Here is a 19,233-nt window from a genome sequence, read left to right as displayed (position 1 = left end):
TGGACTTATTGGAACTGCCAAGACTTCAGTGCAAGGAATTCAGTTTTTTTCCCTAGCCGCAAAGCTTAAATGGCAGCACACAATTTCATTTTAAAAGACATTTTATCTGATGATGAGAAAAAGCTCTGGTATGGAAAGAAACCACTTTGTGCAGTTGTTGAAATGAAGATTGAGCAGTCCACACATGAGCAGCTTAAAAATCCTTGTTATTGAGAAAGTGGATTTTCATGTTTGGTTCTAGTATCAAATTAAATTTACTTTCCTAAAGCTTATGAAAAGTTTTCCAGACACTGCTGGCATCTCTACTGAAAGTGACATGTGCTACAAGCAATTAATGTTGCAATCTATATTTGAAAAAGGGACCTTGACAAACAAATTACTCTTTAAACTTTTAATTGATTTTTAGTACTTTAGTAACAAGCTGAGTGCAAATCACTGAAAGAATATTTTCAAGTCTGTAAATAGCTGAGTGATTCATTCTGAAAAAAAATAAAAGTGGTAAATGGGAAAGACTAACTTCCATTATTTTCTATTTTTCTATTCAAATAATTAAGTCATTCTATGCAATTAAATACGACAAACACTTGGAAAAAGTTTCATAGATGGTCAACAGAAGCATAAAATAATTCCTAGAAAACTATAATTCTGCATTTCCCTTAAACCCCTAAAGTTTACATAGATGTAAATAATAAAAAAATATTGTTCTTATAACATTTAATAAAAAAAAGACAGAAAAGACATTGTAGCAGTTCAAAACGTTTTTGACCACTAAATTAAATAGAAATATTCCATGTGATTTGAATAAATTTGGATCAATCCATGGCATTGTTTTCTCTTCCTTTTTGTCTATGTTTGCAATGTCATAACTCAAATGGAACTACCTCGACATCTTACTATTTGCCTCAATGTGGTACAGTAAAAGCCTGCAGTGCAGACAGATTCTGTTCCAACTGTTTTCAGGCCATAATGTCAAACTACGGATCTGATTTTAGAGATGTTCACATGCTTGTGTAACTTTATGAGTAAAGCTTTCTTCTGGGTAATACGGTTACTTAGGAAAATTTCCCTTCACAGTGAGGAAATCAAAAGAGAACTGGGTGAGCAATGTTCAGTTTACAATTGTTTATATTCAAAATCCATTGGGACACACTGTGAGCATTCTGCTGTAGGTGATGACCCTGGTTTGTGGAGGAGGTTGGATTAGATAACCTTCAGACGTTTCTCCCCACTACAGTTAGTTTTCAATTCAAATTTACCACCAGAGGATTCTAAGTGTGCTATGATTAGTAACCACAAAACATACAGTAAAGGTTAAAGAAATCTTCTCTTGGACATTAAGGAGAGTCTTTTGTCCTTATGCAATAAGGGATCTTATTGCAAAGATGTTTCAGGGCTTGCAGTTAAAATAATGAATGGACTTAATCAGTTTAAGTTTCTTTAGTTGGAGCATTCAAAGCTTTAAAAATTGTTAGAGATCTTGATAATTTTTAATAGACTTCTGAATATCATATAGTCCAGCATCCCTGAGTCTGTCAGCTTTGCCTTGATTTAAGGATTATTTATGTAAAAAGTACTTCTGTCTGCAGTAGGAGTTCTCTTAACAACTAAAATTACAGTCACTATTAGTCATCAAGCTCTGCATCAAGTACTAAATAAACAATAGCAAGGTCCAGATGAACAATTAAAAAAAATACATTTTGCTTTGATAGTCACAATAATCTTGCGGAATGTCTCTATCTCTTCATCTGTGACCAAATAAAAAAATCAATATTCTTTAAGAAATTATGTTTTTGGAATAAACTATTTTCTTATATCAACATTCCTACAGTTCTTTTCATTTCATGAGCAGATGGTCTACATGATCTGTGGTGAGTTCAGGTACCCAGCAAGTGAGTCCATATCTTGTCAGGTGTGGCAAGCTGGGTTCATAAATTAGAAAAAAACAAAACAAAACAAAGCAACAAAAAAAAAACCCAGCGAAATTAGGGAATAGAGAGGAAGAATAGGCAAGACAAATTGAGAATTATAGCAAATAATTGTAAAAGAATTGTGGAGAAAGTGGAAAGAAGAAAACAGAGGGCAGAAGACAGATAGAAATGGAGTGGATTTAAATATGCCAGAGATGGAGAAAGACCATTATTTCCAATATGGTGCTAAAAGGAAGTTAAAAAAGTCTGTCAGTAAGCACACAATGAAGTATTTTTCTGACAAGATATACTTCTGTCAGTAGTTAATAAAAATGCAGAATATCTCGCTTGTGAGAAGGTCACTCTGATATTCATAATAGCACAAGAAAATCTGTGCATGGCAAAGTGCTCTGTTATTAACAATGCTTTTTCTAAAGGACTCTGTAGACAGTTATGTATCTGCACAATTCTTAGCTGTAATAAGGGAGTAGCTGTATTCAAAGAACACAGCTTGACATTTATCTTCTCTGAAAAATAAAAAGATTGAAAGCAAGTAGGGCTGCTGTTAGTATTTTTTTTTTTCTTTTGACAACATTGAAAGTCCTTCATGATTAGTTAGTGAGAAATTGAAGATCATTAAAAGGTCAAAAGAACTTGGATGGTCTGAAAACTAGGGGGAGCACAAATTGATGAAGAGCCTTGGAAGAAAATATTTTACAATTAATGTACTAACAAATAACTTTTTACTTGGATCAAAGAGATAAGGAAGCATAAATTGCCTTTCATTTTATTTTGAAAAAGTCTCTGTATAGAAAAGAAAAAGATCTGTCATGAATCCTCAAGTAATTTTACAGTAATGTAAATACGTGGTAAGAATAGAATCTCAGCCTTCATTTTGTTACAAAAGGTGACATTTCTCAAATAATAGATCAACAGACCATAAAACCTCCATCCCCGTTAGTCACTCACAAATTACAGAATATAAATAAATATTTTAAAGTGTCTAATGATAATTTTAGAGATTTTTCACTGCATAAACCTTCTTTGTATAAATATAAGCTCAACTACTTCATATTTAGATTGTAGATACAAATATGTTTTGACATTTTATTCTCTACAGTTTGCTTCAGGTTCATCTAATATAAAAGGGAAATGCTGAGATTTTTAGAGTCTTTTCTGCCTTATTGAAGCATTCTTCTTTCAGAGCCAAGGGAAATATATTTCTCATTTTGAACTTAGAGTTTTAACTCTAAGACTGGGAGTTGCTGAAAGTTTAAAATCCTTTAAATTAAATATTGTTAACAGAGAGAATAAGTTAAAACTAACTTGATTCATGTTGGTTGAGCTAGTGTATTGAAATAAATATGTAATAAGTCCAAATTTATAAAAATGTTAGATCAAGAATGCAACAAAAACCGACAATATAACTTTTTTAACATTTTTGCCAGTGGATTTCCCAAGAAAGTGTGAGGCTTGAAGAAACTTTTCTAAGCCAGTAATGAGTCAGAGAGCAGGATTTCCTCATGGCAAGAGTTTTTAAACTTTGAACTCAAGACTTCTCAAACATTTTCCTTTCATTTTTCTCTAACAAAAATATCAACGCTTCTCCATACGTGTCAGCTCATATCTTCATGAAAACAAAAAGCAAAGAAGATCAGAAGAGCAAATGATAGAATTACTAGATTCTTTTCTGTCCATTAAATTTATCTAGATCCTTTTTAAACCTGAAAATATTTCCTCTTTCCCTGAACACCTGTGACAGCATGCTTCAGATGTTTATGACCTGCTCTGTAAAATCATAACTTTGTTTCTGAATGACTACCTAACAGTTTCTAGCAATTTTCCCCAAGTTCCAGCACTGAAAGAATGATAACAGTTCCACTGTCATTTTATACAATACCTTCATGGGTCTGTAAATCTCTTATCATATCTTTTCAGGTCTTTCCTCGGTAAACTACAAAATGTCAGGGTCTCCTCATTCTCATGCTCTATTCCCTTCATCTAATTGTGCTTTCCTACAGCATCTGTAGCTCTTAAATATGTTTCCTGACTAGACATAGACTAGAACTGAATCTGACACCAAGATGAAGATGCAAGAAAAATTTTTGTAGACGAAAAAATGAATTCTCCATCTGTTTTTCAGCACCCTACCTGAGGATAGGTAGCATTGTCACCGATTTTTTCAGATTCTGATGCATGTTGACTTGTTAATTTCTGAAAACTGTTGATGGCATCAAGACCTCAGCTGTAATTATTAGCTCCAAGTTAGACTTTAAAGGATGTTTTGTATTATTTTTTCTTAGATATATTGACTTCATTTTTCAGTACTGAGGTTGTTGCACTTTTTTTCCACTCAGCTTTCTGAGGTTCTTCTGAATTTCTTCTGCAACAGAGAAGCAATAACCTACCAAATATGGTTAAGAATATTCTGAAGGAGATGGATCTATTAGTGCTTTCCCTATTCCAGGTAATTGTGGAAGATATGCAACCCAGCTCCTTGTTAACATGCAGCTCTAGTTGATCATTAGTGGACAAGAGACTTTTATAGACAGGCTTATAATGACTAAGGAAGGAAAAATAAAGAATGGGCTAAAATACGACTTTAGAAAATCGGTGAAATAACTGTTTTCAGACTATGTTCAATACAACAGTTCAGTGAAAAGTCATGAAGTATCTCAGTCTTTATGGATTCAATTTTTCAAGGAATTGTGAAATAGGCTTCCACTTCTAAGTAGTTTTTTATTGGAAAACACCTACATAAAGTGTGAGAAAAAAGGACCCCAACAGCTAAGTCATACACATTGATTTTCTCATTCATTTATGGGGAAGGGGAAGGGGAAGGGGAAGGGGAAGGGGAAGGGGAAGGGGAAGGGGAAGGGGAAGGGGAAGGGGAAGGGGAAGGGGAAGGGGAAGGGGAAGGGGAAGGGGAAGGGGAAGGGGAAGGGGAAGGGGAAGGGGAAGGGAAGGGAAGGGAAGGGAAGGGAAGGGAAGGGAAGGGAAGGGAAGGGAAGGGAAGGGAATTCCCTGTCAGAAAATTTTGCTGGAAGAAACTCATTTTTATCATCCCTCTCCCTTCAAAACCTTCATTGACTTTTGTCTCTGATATAATTTACTATAAGTCTTGTTTCTACAGAAGAGTCTACTATTACTCTGTAATTCCAGGTACTAAATTTGAAAGAGTGTTTAATATTAGTTTACTGTTACATGATTTTATCATCATATCGAAGACCCATTTCATTTTTTTTGGTGTTATATTTAGCCTATCAGATTTTCTGCTAGATGATATGCTCTTGATCTCTGTAAATAAGCTGTTGGTTTTATTCATGCACCACCAGCGAAAATTTCTCCAAAGTATGCTAAACTGACCATGACTTGAAAATAACAATCCCTGATGGTCTGAAAGTGATCTCTCCAGAGACTAAAACCCATTTTGCTAAATCTTTTGTGGAAATGATGAACTCCTATAAAATGCTTTGCTTTTGCATAATATTGATAAGACATAAATTAATTCAAAGGACTCCTGCTACCTAGATAGGAAAATGTTATCTCTATTTTGCAGATGGAGAAACTGAAAAGGTGAAGAGGCTTCCTAAGGCCACCGAGTAAGGTAAGGATAGAGCTGGTGCTTCAACCTGCCAGTGTCTGGCTTCTAGTCTAAAATTATAAATGTCAAATATACTCCATGGTTAAAACATAGTTAGTGGTTAATATAACAGTAGATACATTTTGTTTGTAGAGAAATAATAAAATAAATATAAAATTTTATACTAGTCAGTTACTGTCCAACATTTTAAGCAGATATTCAAATTGTGGGAGAAGTAGCACAAATCTTCCTTCCTTCCTTCCTTCCTTCCTTCCTTCCTTCCTTCCTTCCTTCCTTCCTTCCTTCCTTCCTTCCTTCCTTCCTTCCTTCCTTCCTTCCTTCCTTCCTTCCTTCCTTCCTTCCTTCCTTCCTTCCTTCCTTCCTTCCTTCCTTCCTTCCTTCCTTCCTTCCTTCCTTCCTTCCTTCGGATTATTTCTCTTGCAATAATTATGTTTAAAATAAATTTTTTTTTTTCTGGCAACATGTGAAAGGGCAGAATTTAACTGAATTACCTAGAACCTACTCTGTGTAGAACATGATGAGTTGCAAGAGCCTTTTATCCAATGCTGCATTCACAGAAGCAAGGCTTACTGTCACACCAGAGACAACCCAAATGCCCCTCAGGAAGATCCTTAATCATTGGTAATCTTTATAAAAATTATCAAAAATTATATTATAATATAAAATTACTACTATAATATGGTAACTTGAGCACTATTGTTTGTTTAATCCAATTAGTTCCAGCATTCTTAGAATGAAACAAAGGAATAAACATGACCCATAGAAAAAGGGCACTTTCAAAATGAACACAATGTTAAAACATTTGCCATCACTAGAATGAGACAGAAATTGGAGGACAGTATTTTAAGAAGAATGTTAAAGCCAGCTATAAGAACAGAGCAAAGAACTTGGAGAAATGAATTTGTCCCTGATCAATGCAAAATGAATACCTGGTTGTAACACTTTCTGCAAAAGTGGGAGTTGAATTTTGGTATATGCAGGAAAAATAGACAATGGTAAAACTTGTCATTCATAGATACACACTATTAAAAACCATATTGAAAGAAAGAAAAACAATTCCATGCACAGATTTTCATGCTTTGGCAGAAATATTGTAAATATTGAAGTTCTGCATACAATTTAACAAGTATTGAAACAGAGGCTGGATAGTTCTTTCTCCTTTCTATTGGCCACCATGAGAAGAGCTTGTCATTTGAAGAATGTAAAAGAACTGACTTCACAGAAAAGCATATTCATATTTTAATTAGGGAGTCTAAAAACCCAGGTCTTTTCTTAAACAACCTTTTGTAGCTGGTACAAAATATGCCAGCATTGGTCTTTGCAGAGTATTACAAAAGCTCTCTGCATGCACTCCACTTCACAAATGCAGGCTGACACATCTCCAGAGCCACAGATTACTGTTTTCCTCTAAAAAAATTTCCTGAGGATGAAGTAATTAAGTCCAGCCACTGAACTGCACCAACACTTTCCAGAGAGGCAAGTCAGAGAGAGAAGAATCTGCTGCTTTAGTGGCCCCACTGCATCCTTGTTTTGTCCTGGTTCCAGGTGGCAGCACAGCCTCCCCAGGCATGCTCTGTGCCCTGCATTGCTGGATGCTTGTAGAGGTGCATGGGGCCTGACACTCCGGACCACTCCTCAGCATCCAGAGATGTTGTGCAAGAGTTTGGAAGAATTCAAAATCAAGGCTAGTAATGAAAGGGTATATACAGTGCAAGTGTGCAGGAGATAATAATTCGGATTCCAAGAACTTCACCACAGGAAGTTGTCCCTGTTGCTGAGTTATAGCCATATTTTTCACGAGTTTCTCATTAGGGCATTCTCTGTAACCATGAGTGAGACTTGACCTTGTCTAGTCTGTAGTAGTTAATGAGATACTCATTTATTGCGTCAGAGTCTATTAAAAAAGAAAAATAAAGTGCTGAAAGTCTAAACTGCAGTGACCTACATAGGGAACACCAGGCACCTACAGTCAGAGTGGATTTATGGCTTCTGACAACAGCTTTCTCCTGGTTGTCAATATGTGGCATATTGTTCCTGAGTACAGCATACAATAATTTACAGTCTTATGGTTCATGCTCTATAAGTGTACTAAGTATTTTTTCCCATTATTGAATAAACTTATTTATTTTGTCTTTTTCCAAGCCACAGCATATATGTACATTCACATCCTGTATTAAAGGACATTTCCTCTTTCTGATGAAAATTACTACTGTATTCTTGCAGCATTATTCTCAACAGATGGAAATAGCAATTCAGTCACACTTAATAGATGCCATTTAAAACAGAATTTAGCATGAGCAGAATTGCTTTTGTTTTAAGCAGATGCTGTTACACGATGCACATGGTGTTCTCCATAGGGTATTCAACACAGTTTTTGAGGATATTATAAAACAAACTGACAGTGATTAATGTTAATAAAACAAGCTACAAAATTACCTGTATGCAATCACTGCATATTTCTTTATTAAACCTGTTGTGCTGTTGGCACAACATTTTTGTTCAGGTCGCTGACACAGGAAGGCTTTTGCACACCATGAACATTTAATTAATGCTATCTAGGTCAGCTCAAAGCCATGTTTTATCTTTGATTGAGATATAAATTGTGAAAGACATAATTCATATCAAGGTCAATTAGAATCTTTTCAGTACGCAGTACATAACATCTTCTAATAACATTAGCATTTAATCTACTTCATAAGTGGCACGAAACTCAGACTTAATTATTCTACTTAATGGTTTAAAGGACCTTAAGATCAGAGGCTACAGCAAAAATCAGAATTATACTTTATATCAATAGCAAATGTCAGGCTGTGTTTGATGCATATCTTTTGGGGTTTTAGTACTTCAATACCAAATTTCTTTAGTATTACCAAAGGCAGATAATTACTCTTCTGTCATTGAATTTGGTTGTTAGGAAAATGAGTCAAGAAACAATTAAAAAAAAAACAAACACAAAAAACCACCAAAACCATAAGAAAACTGCATAATAATGCTAATGGGATAATGATAATGACACTAATGATGATGATGATGATGATGATGATGATGATGATGATGATGATGATGATGATAATAATAATAGTACCAACATGATAAAGGATTAATTTTTATGCATTGTCTCATTTAACTGGTGTGGAAAACTGTTGAATTATTGTGTTAACACTACTACAATTTCACCAATTTGAAAATTTTGTGTTACATAAGTAAATGGTCCCGTCACCTTAAGCATCAGTTTTAGGTGACATACTCATATGTTGTGTAAACTAGAGATGTGTTGGGTTACTTTCTGCATCCTTTGCTATTGCAATGACCTTAAAGAAGTATAACAGCTTATTCAACATTTCATAACCTTCAAGAATGACTTATTTTAATAATTCTAATAAAAAATAATAATAAAATAGTAATAGTTGGTACTATTTGAATAGATTTCCTTTTTTATTTAAAAGTAGTGTTACTGCTTTCCTGGTTTGGTTTTACACAAATTTATTAAAATCTTCCTGTGTTTGCTTCCTTTGTTGGTCTTTATTTTCAAGGTGACACAGAAGTTTATAAAGAAAGCTGTAAGAGACCTGCATAAATATTTTCTGCTGACATAATGCCAACAAACACAGAATCTCATTGGGGATTTATCAAATACCTTCAAATAAAGTGGAACATTACAAATGGTTAGGATGGTTTGCTTTTGGCCATGCAGCTGAATTGTTTGGGGTTTATTCACTATTTAAAAAGAATAAAATACCTCTAGTAGACATGGACTAATATGTCCTGTGACTATGCTGTAAACTGGGCTATACTGATAAGCTCTAGGAAGGACTAAAAAAAATAAATTCAGCCCAAATAATTTTTGCTCTACATACTGCATTGTCACTCTCTGAATGTCAACACAATTGCTACTACCATATCAGTAATTAACTTATACACTGCTCATCTTTGTTATCTGCTCTCATCCTTATTTTCCATTTATTAGAAATTATTTAATTATTAGAAATTTATTAGTCTCATTTTAGTGGTAAAGGAATCATTCACTGGTAAGTTCAGCTAAGAAAATCTTCCTTTCTTAAAACAAAACTTGAAAGTGCCTCAGAACAATTTATTGTTATTGTATTCCCACCAAATAAACATCATCAAATCATCTTCATGATCATCAGACTTTGGCTAGACAGTAATCCTTAATCCTCTCTAGACATTCAGAGGATGTCTGCTGAACTAAAGGGTTTTCTATTGTCATTTCACATGAGTACATAGTGTGTGGATTTTGTAGCATACCAAGGATATGCACTTATTTTTGAATCATCTTGACCCACTCCGGGGGCAATTATATGCTGCGTTGGAGCTTTCTCATGACTTGAGCATGTTCTGTGATTAAGAGGTTTGTTATGTAAATATTGACTGCTCATCCTGGTTTGATGCTACAGGCACTACATTCATTAGAAACAGAAGGCTGTAGTAAATCAGAAATGGAACAGAAGATTCCTTGAACCTTAGATTCTCAGGCCCAGAATTAAGCATCTGTCAAAGGATTTGGAGTAGGTCAGGGGACATTTTCTGCATGAAGCACTGCAGAATTGATGACAAGAAACCTGCATTCTGTCCTACAAAAAAAGAATGTAGAAACTACTGAAATCACATTTATCTTGCCACAGGGCTGTTTACCGACTTCTGCAGAAGCAGTCAGCTGGGCAGAAAATCATATACTAGTATGTTTTGCTTTAAACTGGATTATATCTGAAGAAATGAAATAGTAAAGCCCAGTATAGAGAAAATGCAGATCGGGGTAAGTCAAGCTGGGGAAGGCAACCTCAAGCCAATTAATTAAAATAAACAGCTTTAATTAAAGCCCTTGAGATCAGTTATGCCAGGTTTCCAATATATTTATTAGATGTATTTATCTCCAAACCAATAACTTTCATGATATTCTTGTATCCAGGTGAACCACTCAGTATAAAAATTAAATAAGAAAGATTATGAAGAAGATCAAACAAAAAAAATTAAAAGATTGCATATTTTTCTAGTCTTATGTTATATACTATTGTCTAAGAAAGACAAAGCTGTGATGTGGAAATACACTTTCTCTACTTTGTTACTTTCCAGACCATTTACTCTGAACAGCTAGTGCCAAAAGTATAATTAGCCTTACTTGAAACGTGGAAGCTACAATGGCAGCTGTCCAGGTGTATCAGAATGCTTCTTAGGGGAAAATAAAAGACTGATAAAATAGTCCAAAATTGTTTGGGGAAAATAATAGAATTCTTATATATTATACACCACCAGAAAAGTCAAAGAATGGAAAATACAGGTTTAGGACTTTGAGGGACTGTATACTCTTAAGTACATAAATATAAAATACCATTATCTTGTGGTCATTGAATTTAGGATTTCTATTATTTCAGAGTTTCTAAGATTTACTTCAATGGAGATCTCAGATCAATGGGCAATTCAGTTATTTTAATATATTTCCCTTTGTATTTAACATATGGTTTTAACTATTTTATTGTCTAAGGATTGTTTAAACTCTCAAATTATATGACATAGTGTGTACTATAAAAATAATGGACCTCTTTGCAATATTCTGATACTGATTCATCAAATACCAGTTCAAATTTAAAAAAAAACCAAACAAACAAAAACCCAAAACAACCCAACCTGTAGACTTTTGTTATTAGAATAGCAAATTACACAAACTCATATCACTTACTTCTAGGAGGTTTTACTTAGTCTCCCTTCTTTGTCCCAAATGTGTGACTAGCAATATAATTGGATACATATTAAACATGTTTGCAGGAGGAAGAGTTGTTAACTAGCCAAATTAAAACTATGAGTTTACTAAAGTGTTCATATAATGATTCAGAATTAATGTGAAAAAATGGTTACATTCTACATATTGGGCTGAAGTGGAGTAGGATACGGTCATAAGTAGTTCTAAGAGATAAAAATGTACAACATTTGCTCATTTGACATTCAGTACAAATGCCACAGTTTGGCAGCGCAAAAAAGCTGATTTTGGGACTCTTTCTTCCAAATCAAATACATTGCAGTACAACAGCTGTGCTGGTTCAAAGTCACTCAAGGGCCAGCAGATCAGTTCTTATGTTCAAGCTTTTTGAAATGTCAGTAACATCTGTCCAAAGCATGAATCTTCATCAGATCAGGTTTCATATGTCCTCCTACTGCTATTAAAAAAACATCAAAAATTTTGATTGGTGTCCTTTAACATGCACTAGTACAGTCACATGTCCACCACTGGTTTGGATTTCATTGGCTCTATGGTATCTATGACTACCCCGTGCCATTTTACAGTTGTGGCACATGAGGGTTTGATAATTTAGAAAATTAACCCACTGCAATCAAGATGACAAAAAAATGATGCTAGTTTTCCAGTATTTTTTCCTGATTTCACAATCAGTCCTTTCAGTGTGTTACTCGTTTCTTTCTTATATGATTCCATTGCTTGTCCTGACTCGTATAAATCCTGTACACTAAAATAAAACACCAGTTCAAGATCTGAATAAACACATTCTCTGCAGTTATATCTCATCATTCTGAACTTGAATTTTGTCCAAAAGGCTTTATAATCAATGTATAATGAATAACCAGTGTTGTTTGCAGATTTAATTTTATAGAAAAAAAATAAAAAGCAGTAGAAGGAAGTAAAAGATCTTGCACCGCTTCTTGCACCTCTTGGTCTTGTAATTATAAATGCCCAACTAAGCATACAGTTGTCAGACTTGTCACTTGTCCTTAAACCTATAGGGTAGACAAAACATTCAACCATTCTAATCTATTCTTTCACTTCAACCTCATATTTGAACTGAGAGAGAGAGAAAAAATGTATTTCAGATTGGGAACTCCATAATTGTAGAAATGATTAACACATACCTTGAAACATTGAAGGTTCAGTGAGTACCATGACATTCCACTTTTGGGTCTGGTGATGGACAGACTAATGTGGCTGCTCTCCTAATCTGTGTTCTCTCTCAGACTAATCTTGCAAAATCTACCAGAGGAAATATTTTAGCATGCACCTTTAATAATGATAGAAATATCCACATCTGAATGTTTAAACAGCAGATCTTCAAAAAGCTAATTGCACAATGGGCCATAGTTGCCCTTCATTTACTGGTGTCATTTATGTCTGTGACCAGTATAACAGCTGTGCTACCAAAAACTGGTATGTTTTAAATTAGCACTGAAGTACCATGGTAAGCACAATGCTCTGTCTAATCCTTCCCTGGTCACAGTCTAACAGTCCTACAAATACTATTTTCTCTTGTTCCTCATTATCTTTTTGCCCTTTCCAAATTAATTAATTTCATGAATGTTTTTTCTTCTGAAGACAATGTTTTCCCTGCTTGTGTGTAAAATTCAATAGTCAGCAGGAATATTATTGGCTTATTGTATGCTGTGTTTATACTAAGTCCATTTCAGAGCCACTTTAATAATTTTAACTGTCCCCTTCAGTATGGATTTTAATTCTTTTAAAAACCTTAAAAGAAAGAAAAAAACCTTTAGTTTTTCAGCTATAGGCTATCGTGTATCAGCAATCTAATTTGCTGGTAGTCTGTTTTAATGAGAAATTTCAGGAGAAAAAGAAGAGTTGAAGTTTCCCGACACATAACAAGTTGTACTTGTACCTATACAAAGGGTGAAAAGTTAGACAAAAAAGAATGTAAATAATCCCCAAAAAGCAAGATTTAGATTAACTCTTGGTCTTCTTTATTGTTTCATACTGCATGTCTTTTCCCATTAGCTCTTCTGTTTTTGCCTTTTCCTGGGAAACTGTTTTTGTCATTTAGAGAGGCTTAATGAAAAAAATCCACAGACAATGTTACTGAGACAGAAAAGAGGTGACAAAATTAATTGCCTAAGTGGAAGAAAAGTAAACAACCTTTGTTTCCCAAGTTCTCGGTTTTTTTCCTACTTATCTCTTTTTTTCAGGCTTTGTATAGAACAAGTATCACTCTGAATTCTGGCTAAGTCATAGTAGAATGGCAGAGATAAGGGATCATGGGGATAGCCAGAGCTGAAGGATGCCTCTAAATACCAGGATAATTATTGCTAATGCAGAGCAGAAAAAGAAATGTGTTATGAAGCATAAAGCCAGGAAATGCTGAAGAAGAAGATACAGAGAAAGCCCATAATTTTTTACCTGCTAAGATGAGAACATTATGCCAGTGAAAAATCAGTCCTGTATTAGATATTGAACCTTGATCTCCTGTGGCCATATGCTTTACTCTGCTCTTTCGAATCAAATCTTGCCATCATCCCAATGGCACAGATGAACAAAAATCAGCTAAATGTTACCTGCACACTGAACCACAGAATTGTTTCTTTTGGAAAAGATCTCTGAGATCGAGTTAAACATTTGACCAAACACCATCTTGTCAACTAGACCATGTGACTAAGCACCACATCCAGTCTTTAAACATCGCCAGTGATGGTGCCTCCACCACCTCCCTGGGCAACCGTTCCAATGCCTAATCACTCCTTCTGTGAAGAAGGGGTGAAGAATTTCTTTTTAAGGTCTAACCTGAAGCTCTCCTAGCGCAGCTTTTGACTGTGTCCTCTTGTCCTGTCATTGGTTGCCTGGGAGAAGAGACCAATCCCCACTGGGCTACACCGTTCTTTCAGGGAGTTGTAGAGAGTGATAGCGTCTCCCCTGGGACTCCTCCAGATTAAACATCCCCAGCTCCCTCAGCTGCTTATCATAAGCCTTGTTTAACCTTTCCACAGCTCCACTGCCCTTCTCTGGACACACTCCAGCACCTCAATGTCCTTCCTGAATTGAGAGGCCCAGAACTGGGTACTTGAGATAGGGCATCAGCAATGCCAAGAGCAGTGGGAGAACCACATCCCTGGTCCTGCTGGCCACACTATTCCTGATCCAGGCCAGGATGCCACTGGCTTTCTTGGTCACCTGGGCACACACTGGCTCATGTTCAGCCACCTCAACTTAGCAACAAATTATGAATTATTAACTATTCTTACCCAGATTTTACTAAATTAGACAGAGGGACACAAGGACAATGCCAATAAATCAAACATTAGAAATGCAGCATAATAACACTTCAAGTATTTATTCTTATTTTTTTCTGAGGTGCTTCTCTTTAACACAATCACATCATTTCCATGCCCAATGCAGGTAGCTGAGAGAAATATTCTCTGCTGAGTTAACAGCATTCTTCTGAAGGCAAGGACTGCTTTGTCCTCCACATAAAATTTAATCTGTGCCTAACAGAACTGTTCTGCCTCATTTCTACCAGTGTAAATTTTCAGAAATAAGTAACCAGCACACAGTTAGTTAATCACACAAATATTAATTCCACACAACTGGATCCATAATCTTCAGTGGGTAAATCCATGGTCCTTGGAAAACCCTTGACAAACTGCTCCTTTTCCAAGCTCTCAGACACAGTCCTAAAGGCTGCATGATTGTTTCCATTGAAATTCAACTTCAGTTAGTGCTTTCCTGAAACCTTTTTCAGTAATTAGAAATATTCTTGCCAGTTTGTTTCAGGACCTACTGGATTTTTGTGTCTGTGGTGTATCTCAGTTATTGTCTTCCTCCTTTAGAAGCCAGAATCACTCTTAGTGTCCTTTTCGTCAGGTTATGCAGGCCACATAATTTGTCTTTTTCATCCCCTGAGCACCTTAGTAAATCTTCTCTGCACCAGTGTCCATTCAAATTGTTTTATGTCAACATAGCTAATTAGCACTGTAAAGAGTGTTTATGGTTAAATGTTCCCAACAGCCTACATGACAGTAAATATTTTTCACTACAGTTTTATTGTAAGCAGCCATAAAGATGGCCTGCTTAAAAAAGGGAAAATTACAGAACAGAAGAAAAAAGGGCCTGGAAAATATTGTCAGAGAAATTGCCTCACAAAGAGGGGGCTGGATGGCTGGGAACTTGACCGGTGAACCAGAAATGTCCTTAAAAAGTGCATCTGGTAACTTCAAAATATAGATGAAATAAGAATCCAGAGACATCCTGAGGTACCATGAATAAACCCAAGAAATTCTAATGGCAATTTGTCATCTGAAAAGGTAGAAGTAGCCTGGGAAAATAAAATTAGTCTGGAAGAACTGTAAGCACAATTTAATTATTGGCTGTTGCAAATAAAAAATTGAAATTAGCAACATGTTGACTGCTTGAAGTGGAGTTGTCCTACATACCACTCTTATGACTCTAGGTTATAAAAATGGCTGATTTTTAGCCAAAATACAGGGTTTTTTTTCTCTGAGTTTTCTCTGGTTTTCTGTGTCACATATACTTTTATTTTTCTAGTTGAATTTCACATGAATTTTCTGACAGATCTTAGACTCTCACTGAGAGTTCCCAGATAACTCTGGACACTGTGACATAGACCCTCTTTGCAGATAGACTCTATCTGTTATCTCATTGTGTTCCCTGTGATCCCACTTTGGTGCCAGTTTGATCTGTCCTCACACCTCTGGGATGTTTGGATCAAACTTTGGGACTGATTTGTCCTCTTCTTTGGGATGGTTTCACTCCTGAAATCTAATTTAATTGATAAATATACTATATATATCTATACAGGTAACCTATCCCAAGCATATCTCCTCTTATTTGTTATTATAAAATGCCAACATTGGTTTTTGCATTGCCATTGTGATAAGTTGCTTATGTAATAAGTTTATTGTAACCTGTAATACACCTACTGGGTTTCTGTAGTTCTATTGGTTGTTAATCTAGGATTGATTGTTGCTGTTATTGACCACTGTGATGCCATTGATTGCATCAGTTGCTGATAGTATTTTGTAATAGCTTGATATATTTAGATATATTTGCTTTATTCATCTGAGGTATAATTTCTAGTGAGGATTTCTGTGGCTTTGTGATAATTTGCAACAAAATTAAGAAATTTAGTTGATGAAAGCTTCCAAGTCTTTGTGTATTATGAAATTCAATGAACCCAAGATGGCAATTTCTATACATCCACAGTTGTGGTAACATTTTTGGTCATAACAGGTCCACATCATATATCCATACATACTGTATGACTTTTTTTTCCTCTGTGTCTTTCTCTGCTCTTGATAAAAAGAGAAAGAAATGTTTCAATAGAAGCTCACAAATCTATGTGGTGAAGCTACATCAGTGAAGCTCCTCTTTAAACTTCAGATTTGAATTTTGCAGCATAAAACTTTGATTCAACCTGTAATTGGCAAGCTGTGCATTTCAGAGCCAGAGTTTGATAAGTCTCTCCATTCTATTCTATTTGCTCTTGCAAACAGTAATTAAGTGTAATTATGTGGAAAAAAATGTTGATTGAAAAATATGTATTTGAAAAGCTGAGCTTGAATAGACCTACATTGCATTTAAAATATAGGTTCTCCAATCCCTATTTTTTCTGCACTTACGACAGAATTGCAGTGCCTAGTATTTTGTACAGTGTAACAAACCCCAGGGTAGCTGTAATAAAGAAATGTTCTGTTCTCCCCTGCATTCATATTCATCTTTGAAGTATATTTTTAATAGGGGGTTCAAAAATGACTGCATTCATTGCATAGAGAAATTGGTGTGCAGGTTGAAGGGATAAAATGATGCAACTATGAAGTTATAATTTTCCATGTGGATTCTTTGTCTCACCTTAGTTATTCTGTTTCAGAAGTCACTTAATCAGAAATTTTTCTGTGCCAGAGCAACAAAATTTGTCCTACAGCATATTTCTCAGTGTAGAAAATTACCTATGCTTTATCTTTTCAGTAACAATACAAAGTTTCAGTATGGGCTTGAGTATCTATTTCAATATCGTACAAAACAAACAAACAAACAAAAAACCAACCAAACAAAAAAAAAACCACCAAAAAACCCCACAAGATACCTCCTATCTAAACCATAGAATATTTAAGAAAACATCTTGTGGTGTTTACAAAGTTTATGCTTTTTTGCTACAGCAGAAATAACTCAGAAGACAAAATGACAGTAATCTCATCTTAAAATAGGAAATCCATACAGAGGTTTTTTTCTACTCTCTTGATGTCACCTTTGAGATCTTGATAAAGTAGGTATGGACAAAAGTGCAAATATTCAGAACTGATTTCTTGTAGCTTCTCTGTACTTTTCTGCCCCTTAAGGAATTGCAAAATAAAAAGAAAGTGTTCATAAATCTTTTCTGTTATACACCAAAAATGTAAAATAACCATGGACCGTTTCTTTCCATTGTGAAATTAAATCCATTTCAAGAAAGAAATAATAAGTTTGGTTTTCCTCTAGGGGAGTATTTTTTTAATATTTCCAGCTCAAATGTTTGTTTCACAGACTTAAAAAGGCAGTTTACTCTGTCTGAGGAAAGAGAAACTTATTACAGCTGAACTGAAACATCTTACAGATTCTAAATATAATCCTACATATAATGAATACTGTAGCTTTATATATAATAAATGAAATTAATACTGATTAAAGATATGGCAGTACAGGAAAAAAAATTCCAAAACACTGTAAAGTTAATAGCAGTAGTGTATTTATTCATGTTTGTATAACATTTCAACAAGTCATTTTTTGTTGCTCTAAGCTGTCTCTTCTGTGCCAATAGTAGTGGCTATAGACCTCAACACTGTTAAATATTTCAGTTGAAAATAGCTTGTGATCACAGTTTTCAAATACCTCTAGTTTCTTCTATTTTTGCAGTGAAAAAGTTTCTGGTTTTCATTCAGTTTATACCATGCTGCCTTCTTGACTCTATTACCCTTCTTTTCAGTTGCAAGTAGCCCAATATGGGAAAACTTCATCATTTAAATAATACATTCCTAAATCTGAAACATATTAAGCTAAAATAAGTATCTCTGTGAACTACTACAAATTGTGAAACACCTTGCAAATTGTTTCATTAACTATTTTAATCTACAAATGAGAAAATGTTATCCATTACAATTCTGCACTTGGTTCCCTTATTTTCAAAATATAGTATATTGGCCACAAATATAAAATAGGAGTCCATGAGTTATGTTATATATGACCAATGACTTTTGAAGACTATTAGATATGGTGAGAAAAGGTAAATTTTTATGCACATTTTTCTGTCTTGAAGCACAGCTTTGATATCTGAAACAGAGAAATCTCTGCAGAAGCATGTGGACACTCATGTCTGGGCAAAGAAGATTATGTATGGAGATCTTTAAATACCAAACTACCCATGGTGAATATTAGCTACCAACAATAAAGAAGGATCAGTTAGAGAACACTGAAGAAATGGGCATGAAACCAAAAGTATCTATGTTGAATTTGACCAATGTTACTGGAGGGTTGCTACAGTTTTTTTAACAAAGGCCATGCAAACCAGAGAATATTCATGAAGACTGAGAAAAGACAAACATCAGGTCCAGTTTCCAACAGTAATTTGAAATTCTAATTTTTAAGATGGCCTTGACCTGACTTTGGAGATTGGACTTTGTGATTCCCAAAGATTCCTTCTGACCTGAAGCATTCCAGTATTTTCATAAATCTTGAAGTTAGATTTTGAGACAAGAATTCATTTGGGCATGTAGCTTGAGACAGAGGGAATTTTAAGCAGAACTTACTTGTATAAAACAAGAGAACATGTGTAGTATTAGAATATTGTGAAAGAAATTTTCTACATTATGGATAAAAGGGTGAATCGGTATTAGAATGATTTCTGAGTGGGCCAGTGGTTAGCAATAAAGTGATTTCCTCACTTGCTTTGCAAGAGTTACAGATCTATGGAGTTTTTTTGTGCTGAAATA

At 34.9% G+C, this 19,233-nt stretch overlaps 1 long non-coding RNA gene across 1 annotated transcript in view; it reads left to right on the top strand.

Moving 5' to 3' along the window:
- Positions 1-5,731, top strand: part of LOC115494348 (uncharacterized) — a 178,847-nt gene extending 173,116 nt beyond the window's left edge. Inside the window, exons 5-6 of the long non-coding RNA XR_003959342.4 lie at positions 4,265-4,374; positions 5,467-5,731. This is a non-coding gene — a long non-coding RNA (uncharacterized lncRNA). The remainder of the gene's footprint in view (positions 1-4,264; positions 4,375-5,466) is intronic.
- The last annotated feature ends 13,502 nt before the right edge of the window (positions 5,732-19,233 follow it).

Source organism: Taeniopygia guttata, chromosome 3, assembly GCF_048771995.1.
Source record: "Taeniopygia guttata chromosome 3, bTaeGut7.mat, whole genome shotgun sequence".
Classification (NCBI taxonomy): Eukaryota; Metazoa; Chordata; class Aves; order Passeriformes; family Estrildidae; genus Taeniopygia; species Taeniopygia guttata.
Note: the sequence above shows the minus strand (reverse complement) of the source record. Positions and strands in the feature narration are given on the sequence as shown.